The 12,835-nt window shown below is 37.2% G+C and overlaps 1 protein-coding gene across 6 annotated transcripts in view; it reads left to right on the forward strand.

Moving 5' to 3' along the window:
* Positions 1-204: 204 nt before the first annotated feature.
* Positions 205-12,835, forward strand: part of TRERF1 (transcriptional regulating factor 1) — a 94,282-nt gene continuing 81,651 nt past the window's right edge. For 2 of the 6 annotated variants that reach the window (XM_087963202.1, XM_026683271.2), the window contains exon 1: positions 1,725-1,831. The gene's annotated coding sequence lies outside the window, so the exon portion shown is untranslated. Of the gene's footprint in view, positions 1,319-1,724; positions 1,832-12,835 lie in introns of those variants that run through there. The other 4 variants (XM_087963189.1, XM_087963193.1, XM_087963196.1 and 1 more) reach the window with 4 other exon arrangements.

Raw genomic sequence — 12,835 nt, forward strand, 5'->3', positions numbered from 1 at the left:
CTCGGCGGATGGAAAAAAAAAAAAAAAAACACGAGAAAGGCGATTGGCTGTAATTAATACAACTTTTCTTTCGCTGCGTTTGAGAAGAGCTTGGGGAGGGACGGGGAAACCGGGAAACGCAGCGCCAACTACAAGCCGGTTGGGGGCGCTCCCAGGAGCGCTCCCAGCTACATATTTCACTCTCCTCCTCCTTCCACACGTTTTGCAGTCATGGCGTTGTGGAAAGAAAGAAGGGGGTGGGGAAGCGTGCAGCACAGTACAGCACCCTCCTTAGGCTCACACGTTACTACTTGGGAGTGAAAGGGAAAAACTAAAAACACCCGAGGCAGCTTTTCTATGGTTTGATTTTAAGTACGTTTACTAGCGAGTAAAAGCTTCGGGGTAATCTATGGGACTTACTTTCAGGTGCCTGGAGATCCTCCAGCCCAGTTTGTGGTGCATTGTGGGGAGAAAGGGTCCCTTTTATTTTCTTTTTTGCTGCAGTCAAATATAAATTCACCCGAGACTGCGCGCTGTGCAGCAGGGACGGGGTTTACTTTCGAGTAACGTGTGAAGCATAACACACCGGAGATCTACTCAAATCCCACCCCCCGCGCCCCGGCATGTGCTTTTACACCTTTACATGAAAGCAACCCTAACTGGTGGGATTCAAGAAAGCTTTAAGGGCCCCTCTAAAATCTAGTTACGAGCTGCCGAAGGAGGAAGCGGTGCGATATCTACGCAGTTCTTTTTGACTCTTGCGAGCCCGGAATTCGCCTTTAGATCGTTCTCGGTGTAGCAAGCCGAGCCAGGGCCGCTTAATGGTTGGAGAGCTCCAGTAGGCAGGCTTAATTTCGTGTAGTGGATCTACAGCTTTTAGGAAGGAGCGAGATATGGGGTAACCGAACCGCACCCCTAATCCTTTAGGATTACCAATGCGATTAACTGTTAAGGGACTCTACCGAGAAGCTACCCAACACTGTGCCCTGTAACAGCTATAATAGGAAACTGCACCTTACATAGGGTACAGTACTTCACCGAGGGGTTCCAAGGTATTATTATTACTAGAGCTATTACTACACCCAGCAACCGCTGCTGATACCTTACTTCCGGGTTTGCAAACTCAGGACCAGACCCATCTCGGCGGAGGGATTCAATTTTCTCTTCTAGCCTCCTCCCCCCCACCTTTTTTTTTTTTTTTTTGCTTCTGCTCCCCCCCCTCTTTTTTTGCACGAAAATAATTTGACAGCGTTTTGCTGACACTGGAATTTTGTGCCCGTGATGGGGGGGAGGGGGCAGAGCTCCATTATACGAAGCACGCATGGAATTCCTTGAAAAGGTAAGTCTGAACTCCCTTGAGTCTCCCTCCCCCCCCCCGCGTGATCTTGCAATTAGTTATTCCGCCCTCCCCAATGCAATTGCCAAGGGGAGGGTTCGTCGTGCGCAGCTTGTGGAGGGAAGAAGCGAAGGAGGGGTGGGGGGTTGAGTATATTTCCTGGCGGAGCGATATTTGTTTACAGGATGAGCTGTAATGTAAGCAAAGTAGGACCCCAGTAAATAGCACTGTAGTAAATTAAAATTGCAATTGCCTTATCGGTGCAAAACAAATTAAGGGGGGGAAAATTGCGCCCTACAGTGATCTTGGACCTGCATGCACTTGTTGCAGAGTTGCACCAGGTAGGCAAACCCATAAGAACTTCCATTCTTTCATTAACCTACAAGCTCAACTTTTTTTTTTTTTTAAGTTTGCAGTTTAGTCACTTTCGATGTGTACGGTTAAGTAGGCGAGGCCCTCCCTGCCTCCTCCTCCTCGCTGCAAGATATCCCAGTAGGAAAAGAACAGAGCACCAAGGTTGGCAGTTTTGTTTTTTTTTAAAGATGTCCCTATTGCTTAGAATTTCCTTGGGCGGTTAGTTGCTTAAAACTGAAATCGTGTGCAAGCGCGAATGTCTCGAAGGACGGCAATTAAAACTGAAACGACCGTGTGACATATTTTAAATATAGTGCGTGCCTGTGTATGTGCAAGCTCTTTAAGTTTGTCTGCGGGCTGGCAAGGTACCCATCTGCCTGGATCTGACACTTGATAAGGCGCTGCTGTACCTGCTTGCAATCGGTGGGAAATTGGAAAGCGAGAGATTTGCATCTTGGCCACTCCCTAACTCCCGTACACCCATGCTTGTTTTCCCTATGGCGTCTGCTGCTTCGTATTCGACCAAGCAAAGAGACACTTCAAGTAAGATGGATGCACTTTTTTTCCCCTCCCGGAGACATGAGTCAGATTCAGTCCCTGAAAATTGAGAAGATAATATGGTTGAGGTTTTTTTTTAAAATATAATATAAAAGAGGAATACGAAATGTCAGCCCCGAGGCTACAATATGCCTTGTTTCGAGGGACTGGGAAGTTTGATTCAAGATCCTTCTATGCGTGGCATCAATAGAATCAAAGAGTGTGTGTAGTTCTGATTATTGTAATGCAGTGAGTCTCAACATACTATCAAGAGGTTATGCCTTATGCAACTCTTGGTTGATAATTGCTGAAAAGTATTGTGGTGTGAAGTCACAAAATTCTTAAAAATGGTTCCACTGTTCCCCCCCCCTTCCCCCCCTTTTTTGTAATACAGATAGTTCTAAACATATGGCAGCTGGCCTTTCTACTGTATTAGCATTTTTTATTTTCCTGCACAAAAGCTCCCCCTCCCCAGTGTTTATGGAAAACATTTTCTTTTTCCTTTAGAAACATTTTTCATCCATTGGTCAGTTTAATAAAGTCATGATAGATAATTGAGCTGAATCTAGACTTTGCTTTTACTGTACTTAAACTATTACAGTAAAGCAGCCATTACTAATTTGCCTTACTGATTTGAATAATTATAGCTAAATTATGACATAGCCTAGTTGATATAAAAACAATAGGCTGTAATAATAACAGTATGCTAAAGCAGTCCATGATGATTGGAGGAATTGGTATACTTTCTTTCTACTTAAACAACAAATAGTTGCTTTATTCCCAAGACTTTTGCTATTTTGGAATTCATCCCCAGTGTTGCTGGCTGCTTTCTAGAACTTAAGGTTTACACTTAAAAATTTCTGAGGTTGAAAAACGTTGCTCTGGGCCACGGGTGTCAAACTTGGTCACATCATGTGATGTCACGTGACATATTGCAATGTTTTTTGCCTTTGTAGAGCTGGAGTGGGCATGGCCTAAATGTGATGCATCTGGCCCCCAGGCCATCTGTTTGACACCCCTGCTGAGCTGTACTTTTTTAGGCCAGCTGTGGAGATGACAACAACTGTGGTCTTCTGGTTATGAGCTTCCTAGAAGCCCTCTGTTAGCCACTACAGGTGGTCCTTGACTTACAACTGTTTGTTTAGTGACAGTTCAAAGTTACAACTGCACTGAAAAAAAAAGTGGCTTATATGACAGTTTTTCGCATTTAGGACAATTGCAGCATCCATGATCAACCTTCACATTCTTGGCAACTTTTTCATATTTATGACAGTTGCAGTGTCCTGGGGTCATGTGATCATATTTTGCCACCTTCTGACAAGCAAAGTCAATGGGGAAGCCAGATTCATTTAACAGCAGTGTTACTCACTTAACAACTGAACTGATTCACTGAACAGCTATGGCAGGCAAAGTCATAAATCAGGGCACAACTCAATTAACTGTCTCACTTAGCAAAAAAAATGTGCTCAATTGTGGTGGTAGGTCAAGTATGTGAATAAGGAAGCTGGAGTAGATATACCTTTTTTTCCCTTTTAATCTAAATCAGTTTTTCCCAGCCTGCTAACCTGCAAATGTTTTCACCTGCTTTTTACACTGTCCCTAGCCCAGAGTTGGGGAAAGTTAATTTCAACAATCAGGACTTAAAGGAAAGTAGCCTCAAGGTGTACATAAATGCATTTTATATATTCAGCCTCAAGATTGATCTATATAGCATGCCCCCAATTTGGATGTTTCTCTCAACTATTTCTGTGTGTGACCATACATCTGTGTAGTATGCATACACGGTAGCAGATCTCAGTGGCTATTTTAACATATGCTAAGACCCAATTATGCAAAATATGTTCTATAATGTTAATAGACATAATGATAATATAAGCATCATGATGATCATAACGAATTGGTAGTGTAGACATTGTGCTGAACCATAATTTTATTTGATTCATGAGTTAATAAAACCCAGCCAGAATGGATTGTCACAGAAAATTTTCCTCACATTGACAGATGCTCTCCACTGCAATATCTTACATCTGAAGACAAAGGCTACATGAATAGATTTTAAATGACCTTTTTATGGTAACTCTACCATTTGCTTTTAAATGAATACTAATCTAAAAGTAATTTACATGTATTAAATTGCATTTTGCTTGCTTGATTACTGAAGCCTTTTGAATTTCCTGACAATACAATCCTATGTGCCTGTTCACGTGAGAGCTCAGATCAATGGTGCTTCCTTTCCAGGTAAGCATCGGTGTAGGATTGGTGCAGTCTTATATCTGTGAATAAGCTCTACTGAATTAAAATGGGACTGATTTGGAAATAGACCTGCACAGAAGTCATCCTTAAAGATTGTAGTCTTGTTTGAATCTAACATCTATATGGGGCTCATTTGTAATTCATTAACTCAGGAGTTCAGAATTTTGGTCTGACTGTTCCTAATTGACTATAACTCACTTTTTAGCGACACAGCCAGTTAGCGTTAGTAAGTTTTTAATGTGCTTTTACAAACGTACCCATGGCTTTCTCCCTCTCTTCCTTAGAAAATGATTTTTTCAGTTCCTTGTTATTTCCAGGTTCATGTATTACACAAAGATGTGGCTTTTTTATTTCCATCTTTGAAGAAAGCTTTGTAAAATCTATAGAATATATACATGCATGTGTCTGTGTATATGTATATGAGTGTGTGTATGTATGTATGTTTTAATAGTGTTATCTCTGATTATTTTGGTTTATGAATTTGGATTTATGATAAGAAAAGCTTATAAATAATTATTCTGTTACTAGGGCCTTTAAAAGGAATTTGTCATGAGCCAGAGTTTCACTTTGAAATCAGACAAGAGTGAAGGGCTTGATTTTATGAAATCCTGTGCTTTTGGCAGAATCACAAGCACCCTATCTCTATTTTAATGCATTTTGACAAAGCAGATTTGGGAGCTGATTTCAGTGTGTATGAATTCTCCAGCTAATAAGATTTTTTAAAAATCATTGGTTGTACCCACATAACACAAGAAATTATTATACGCTTAAGCCTGAGTTATTCAGTAAATCACAATTGAGTTTGCACAGCATGCTTTGTCATAAAACCATGGTTTACAAACTAACTGCATGGTTAATGCCATAGCTAAATAAACTGCATTATTTTTGAGGTGATGCTTGTACTACATCTTTAATAAAGGTGTACTATAGAAGAGCTGGAATAGGTCTGGAAGGGAGCAGTGGAAATATATCGTATAAAGCACTATTTAATATAATACTTTTAAGAGACAAGTCCTGTGGGTTCTCCCTCATTGAAAGATTTCAAACAGAGATTGGATAGTTATACAGTATTTTGGAGATGCAGTAGCTTTGAATACTATGTGTCAAGCAGAATGACAGACTGAATAGGCTGTAAGGCCCTCTTACTAGCAGAAAAGTTACAGCCATGAAAATTGTTTGTTAGCAATCTAAAAAGCATATCATATTGAAGATGGTGAAGTGCTGTTTTGTATTATCTAAAGTGGAAGAGAATGCACATCAAGTTAAGTTGCAGGAAGTTTCTATTAAATATTGAGAAATGGCCTCGTGGTAGAAGCAATTTAACAGTTCTACCAGTTATCTAGAGCAGTGGTCTTCAAACCTTTTGATAGTGCATTCTAACAGGAAACTAGGGAAGGTGGGGGTATGTATCCCAAAATACTATTTATTTATGTATTTATTTATTTGCTTGCTTACTTTGTGTGTGTGTGTGTATAAAAACATGGAGACAAAGATACTGTAAAATAAACAGTATTCTAATATTTTCTTTCCTGTACCCCAGTGGATTGTTTTGTGAATCCCTGGGGTGCATGGTCCTCCCTTTGGGGACTACCAATCTAGGACAGAGTTGTGCTCCCTAAAATAGGTCCAAGCAGCAGCTGAACAAACCATCTGTCAGATGCTTTAAAATGGATCTCAGCAATTTGGACTCAATGACTTGGTTATTTCCAACTCTCTGATTTTTTTGTCATTGTGCCTCATACTTCGTTTATTTTACAGTACTGAATTGTACAGACTATTTCAAACAAACCATTGCTTTTACTCAGCTTCAGTGTGAAGACTGAGACCTGTTCCAATAATATTAAAGGCGTAGTTTTTAAAATCGTGAGGGTGTTTTTGTGGTGGTATTCTTGTTGGCTTCTTGATAAATTTCAATCTTGATGATTCAGTTCAGTGGATTCAGTGTCATGATGATAAGACGTCACTACCATGGGCATATTGTGTCTGAATTTACATGAGCACTATAGGAGCATGCATAGGCAAAATTATCTATTTATGACATCAAATTAGGTTTTAGATATAAAAATGCAGCTATATATGATGCAGCTTCAGTTTTATCCTAATGGACTTTAATTAATAGAGTTGATACATGTTTATTGTAGGAAGATATTGTCACCATTCGTTAGCATGTTCTTTTTAAATGCAGGAAGATTTGAAATAGCTCAAATGACCATATCAAAGCTGAAATCAACGGGAAGGATCTCTTAAGAAGAAAAGAATGACTGAATTTTACAGACTGTAGCAGTATTCTAATTTGCCAGAATTGGAAGATACAAAATGTGAACAAAACCAGCCAGTTCATCTTTCACTGTTAGCCTGTATGCATATCAGCCTGATCTGGATGTAGTGTAATGTTCTGGCATTACAGGAGCACCTGCCTGATTCATAGGTACCCCTTTTTAAACTTTTTAACAGACTGTTGCTTTTACTCAGCTTCAGTGTGAAGTCTGTTCCAGTAATATTAATCCACAAAACTCAAAACAATTTGGAAATTCCCTAGAACTTCAGAATACCCCCCCCCCCCCGCCAAATCTTTTGGATCCTGCTTTTCTCCAGACCATTTCTGGAAAAATACTTCCAGTTTGCAATATTTACGTGAATAAATCATTGAACTGCTCTCAGAATGCCATGGGCCAAGAGAAGGTTGATGTGGTATGGAATGGAAACAGAATGTTCCAGAGTTCTTCAGAACATCCATTTCTGAATTGATGAGTTATTCACATTGCTTATGTATGCCTGTTGGGATAAACTGTCTGTAAAGTCATTAAGTTTATAGCCTTGTAGACATTTTTCATTAATCTTGGTGAGATTTACTTAAGTTTTTAGCACCTAAGAACTTTGTCTTTCCTGTTCAGCATAAAATATATCTGTCCTTCCTGTTACTAAAATGGGAATTTTAGGAAGTCTATATGGTTAGATAAAGTAATACTAAGCATATTCTCTTCCTAACTCTTGTTTTGAAGGGCTTTTTAAAAATTCATTTAAAATTAATTTTTGTTTGACAAGTTGGTTCATAAGAGTAACCAAGTAACCAAGTGCTTTTTCACTCTCTTTCACCTCCCCATACCCACACCTAATATAAATATATAAATACAATGTTATTGTATTTTATCACAGTGACTTACAGTAGATGTGCTGACTTGGTAGAAATTGATTACTTTTTAAGTTTTGTGTAGCAGTCTGAAAATTCATTTCTGGTGCACAGTCTTGTACCCTAGCATGGTCTGAAAATATTTGTTTTGGTTTTGAATCAGAAGCACTGCATAGTTTTATTCTGTATTATACTTCAACAGTTTGAAAGAAACATTTCCTTTCGTTGAGTTGCACAGAGAGTTTTCCCTTATGAAAAATGGTGCTGTTGTTAATTTTTTGCCACATCATTGAGTTACAAAAGGTTTGAAGCTGAAATAAAAAGCAGTTCTACTTTGCAGCAGTGACACCTAAGCTGTTATTTATTGAGGCTCAAACTGCAACCAAGCTGATTAATTATTAGTTGAAATTCATAGCAAACCACTCTCAAAGTGATGGGAGCTGTAGTTAGAAGTATCCTGGAAGATGAATGTTAACATTTACTTTCAGGAGAAACACTTCCTTATCTTACCGTCCCCTTATTTCAGCCCTACATTTAATCCACATATCCATTGCTTTATTTACAAATATATGCTTGAACATGATTCTCTACTTTTAACAAACCTAAGCCAGCTGATTATGTAGAATTTGTTAAATTTGTTAAACTGTCAATCTTAACTGGGAACTTTTTGATTCTGATCCAGTGCATAATCAAGCTGACTTAAACCCTACCGCAATTAGTGGCATAGCACCAGCATCATTCTCTGGTAGATCAGAGCCATAGAATTTAGAACATTTATTCATTACATTTATATGATGCCCATCTTGCTATGTAAAGCACCTCTGGCACTCCTGGAAATAATAGCAGTGCCAGTTCCAAGATGGCCACTTGGAGACATTTTGCTGTACCATATGATGCCTTGCTCTCTGTGGCCAGGCAGAAATGCATTTCTCATTGAGAGGAATAATGCAATCATAATGAATTAAACATTAAAGAGTTTGAACCAGTCGCATGATACCCAAAGCACCTAATAGTAGATGTTGAGGGTAACTGTTTTAAACTGCTTACTAATAGGGCCAGCTGTGTCATCTGTTATTGTCTTAATATCTTACAAACAAAGCAGTTTGTTCTTTTCCTCCCCTTACAACTATTGTTCTCAAAGCAATTGAATTGGAGCAGGATGGAGTAGGGCAGAATAGTGATAGGATCAATATTGAAATAGAGTTGGTTTAAACAATTTAGTTATCTCAATAGAGAAACTGACAGAAGAGCAGGTATTGATGCAATTTAGAGCCGGTGTTTCTATCCAGAGTTGGGAAATCAATAGAAAAACATAAAAGACTAGAAGCAAAACTTAGATACGTTGTTTTTAAGGGCAAACTTTGCAACATTGGTAACAAGGCCATGTGATAGATTAGACTGGTACCTGTGAAAATATGGCTCATGTCCAATATTGATCCATTCTGCAACTTTGTGAGTTCATTGAAAGGGTCCCTAGTACAGAGGATCATGTAGCTTGCATGTTGAATTTGGCTAATCTCGAACAACCGATTACATGAGAAAGCCTGTAGATTTAAGTCAAGAGACAATTATGCATGCTTGAGATGAAAAGAGGTCATTTTTTTATGTGTGCTTTGAAATGCCCCATGATCCAAATTTTCCTGTCATTATGAATTCTTAGTGCCATCTTGTTTCTTTGGATCTCTTTGCAATCCATTTCCTTTTTTTAATCTTGGAATTGTGTTCAAATAATATGATTTGTTGTTAACTTTCATTTTTACTATCCCAGAAAGAAAAGACAGATGCATTCTACACTCTGTTCTATGTATATTTTTGTCACCTCTGAAGTGTTGACTTGCCATGCTTCAATTGAATACTGACCTTGCAAGAGGAATACAGAAGTGGCAGCTAGTTTGCTGTTATTTTTTGAGCGGGGGGGTGGTGGTGGCTGCAAAAAGGGTTGTTTTGTTTTGCATCATAGTCAGCCGCATATGCAAAAAGCCTTATTAGTAAGGTTAGAAGGTGTTCCATCTAGAACAAAGTAATTGGAATTAGGATTTACTTGTAAAATTAAACTTCTAAGCTCTTACCAAACAAATCATTTCTCAGTACAATTTAAGAAACTCAGTTTAAAAATAATTAAAAACACACCCAGGTAACTGCATTTCTCCCTTTTTAAATTTGAATGGCAGGTTGAAATTATTTTTTTCAGGATTTGAAAGTTGCTTACGTAAATTCAAATTATGACTTGTTTAACTTTGACATTGGCATATTTGTGGGCTGATGACAAATGAAATGTGTTTTTGTTCATTTTTGTTCAGTCTGCTAATTATGCTCCTTAAACCAATTAATTGTTTTTATTCCAGCTCATTAAAACATTACTAATATTGCATGCAGTCTAATATTAAATTTGTTTACTCAGAAATAACATGCTATTAAATTTAAAAATATCTATTTTTAAATAGGGCTCTATAAAAACCCTAAATATTGTGACATGTGGACCTCCTTACCCCAAATTTCATACACCTTAGTCAGTGGTGGGATTCAAATTTTTTTACTACCGGTTCTGTGGGCGTGGCTTGGTGGGCATGGTAGGGGAAGGATACTGTAAAATCTCCAGTCAGAGTGGTATTTGCCAGTTCTCCAAACTACTCAAAATTTCCGCTACCGGTTCTCCAGAACTGGTCAGAACCTGCTGAATACCACCTCTGACCTTAGTGTAGTTATGACCCCAGCTCTGATCTTCTGCCAGTGGTGTGTGTCATCGTTAATGGAAATGAAGAATTCCAAAGAATTAATCAGTAATAAATACAAATTGAAAGATTAAATTACTTTTTTTTTTAGTTTAGATACTTTCAGTGAAATTTAAAAAATGGCTGTGACTTTTTAAAAGCCTGGTAATGAGTTCTCTTCGGGTGTTAAAGTCTTGTATATGTGAAAAATGGATGGGATCATGAACTTCGTTGCAAGTTCTCTAGTCCTCTACATCTGGCTGAGTACAGTTATGATAGGGTGGGGTTGTTGTTGTTTTTGGTCAAATAGAAATACAGTGTCATTTCATCCACATAGGGAGATAGGAGTGGAAGAAGAAACATATACTTTTAAACTTACAATATACTTTTAAAATTTGTGAAGAGGATTATACAGTAGTGTCTGTCATGGTCACCCTGAGAGATTTGTGCCAGAAGACTCTGTACATGGGCGTTACTGAGTCTGCATGTTTTTGTGAAAGTATCTTTTTGGTGACAAAATGTAACGTTGAACTAATACAATTTTCCTTTGCAAAAGTAGCTTTTTTTTTTCAAAGTAATGATTGGATAGTTAATGATCAAATTGTCCTGGGAAGAACTTTGGAGAGACTCTATTTGCCTTAGTTACCACAAAACAATTACAATCCACATTTTATATTAGACATAATACAACAATATATTTTGTTGAAGAACCCCAATTTGCTGAATTCATATAACAAAACTTTGAGGCGAGATGGCTGGCAAATAAATTTAATAAATAAACATTCAGTATCTAGCCACATTAGAGATTTTCCCTATCCACCCATGGACAACTTGCTTGAAAATTGACTGGCAACCTTTAATTGGAAGAGAGTCTTAATTTTTCTATATATGGTTAACCCAACTCGTAGAGAATCGTTGCTTTATGATTTTTTTCTTCCATATTACTTTATTTGCCTTCTAAATACAGTACAAAGTAAACTACTATATATGCCCTTCTTGACAACTTGAGATTCTGAGAGGTGTTGCTATATTCCCTCCTCCAGAAAGGTTTCAAGTTTTCTTCAATTGTAGGTAAATAGTGAAAAAAAATATTTTTTTCTCCCAGACTTGTGAAATTTAGCCTCAGTAGGCAGAGTGATGTTAGCTTTATTATGAAGTTTGCGTTCTGATTAAGGTTACAATACAAGTTTCATTTGTGTTTTCTTGCATGTTCCCTGTATCATATACATTTAATTCATATACTCTGATAATAAATAAAATTAAAGCCTCTTGGAAAAATATCAAGATTTTGCTTTGACTGAAAAAAGATCATGAAGTTATCGAGTGTTTGTTGCGTTATCAAATTATTTTTCTTTTATAAATATTTCTTTTATTTTCTTATTAACACGTTTTTGTATCAACAGAATGGTTAAAATACTCTGATATTTGTTTCGCACATTGTTAGTATTTTTATTGCCTATTCATTGTCTTGCTTATGTTTCTTAACTTATTTTTATTTAGATTTTCATTTTTGAATATTATTGACAAAATATGTTTAGTCTTACATTTTAAAAAACGCCCTTATTTTACATGTTTATAAACTTAAGTAGATTCCCCCCCCAAAAAAAATTTCTGCAAGTAATTACTGCAAACGCTATTCTAAAGAGGATCAGTAGTGATTCCCCAAGGAGCATGAGTAGTGTTCTTCATTCTATAAGTAGATAGCATGAACAAAAAAATTGATCTGAGCTTTCTAAGACAATAGTCTTTCTGTGCACTAAATTCACTGATAAATGTTGCAACAGATTGAAGCTACCTCCTGAAGTTTTCAGGTAATGTTTTTGTTACAATATTTTTGTTACGATAAAAATGTTTTATATTTTGCTATGATAGCAAACCTGTGTGTTGTGATGCAGATTTTTAAAAATCTTAATTCATTTTAGCAACCTGGAATAGTGTTGATTCTATTTATTATTGCATTTTAAAAATGGAATTATTTGAATACAATATTTATTAGAATACAATACAATATTTAATACAATACAATATTTATCAAAACTTTCCCTTGTTGGCCTCCTCTGCTGTTATCCATCTAGAATATTACACACACACACCCTGAGGTTAAATTCCCCCCCTCACTTTCCTGGCCTTTTGGAAGGTGTGAATACCTATGCCAAAGGCTCACAGAATGTGAGAATGAAATAGACAGTATCTAAATTTGATTTAGGGGATGGTGCAGTGCTTAGAATACAGTATTGCAGGCTAATTCTGTCCATAGCCAATAGTTCGATTCTGACTGGCTCAGGTTTGAGTCAGCCTTCCATCTTTCTGAGGATTTGTAAAATGAAGACCCAGATTGTTGAGGGCAATGTGCTGCCATTTATAAACCTCTCAGATAGTGTTGTAAAGCAATATGGAGCAGTATATAAGTCTAAATGCTATTCCTATTGCTATAAATAAATAAATTTTTGGAATTGGTGTGTAACATAACTATATTTCAAATTTATCATTTTGGTATTTGTGACCTTACATTTAAGTCTTTGAGTGTTCTTACAA

Source organism: Notechis scutatus, chromosome 1 (assembly GCF_049901735.1).
Source record: "Notechis scutatus isolate UNSWTSFEM ecotype Mainland chromosome 1, rNotScu1.2, whole genome shotgun sequence".
NCBI lineage: Eukaryota > Metazoa > Chordata > Lepidosauria > Squamata > Elapidae > Notechis > Notechis scutatus.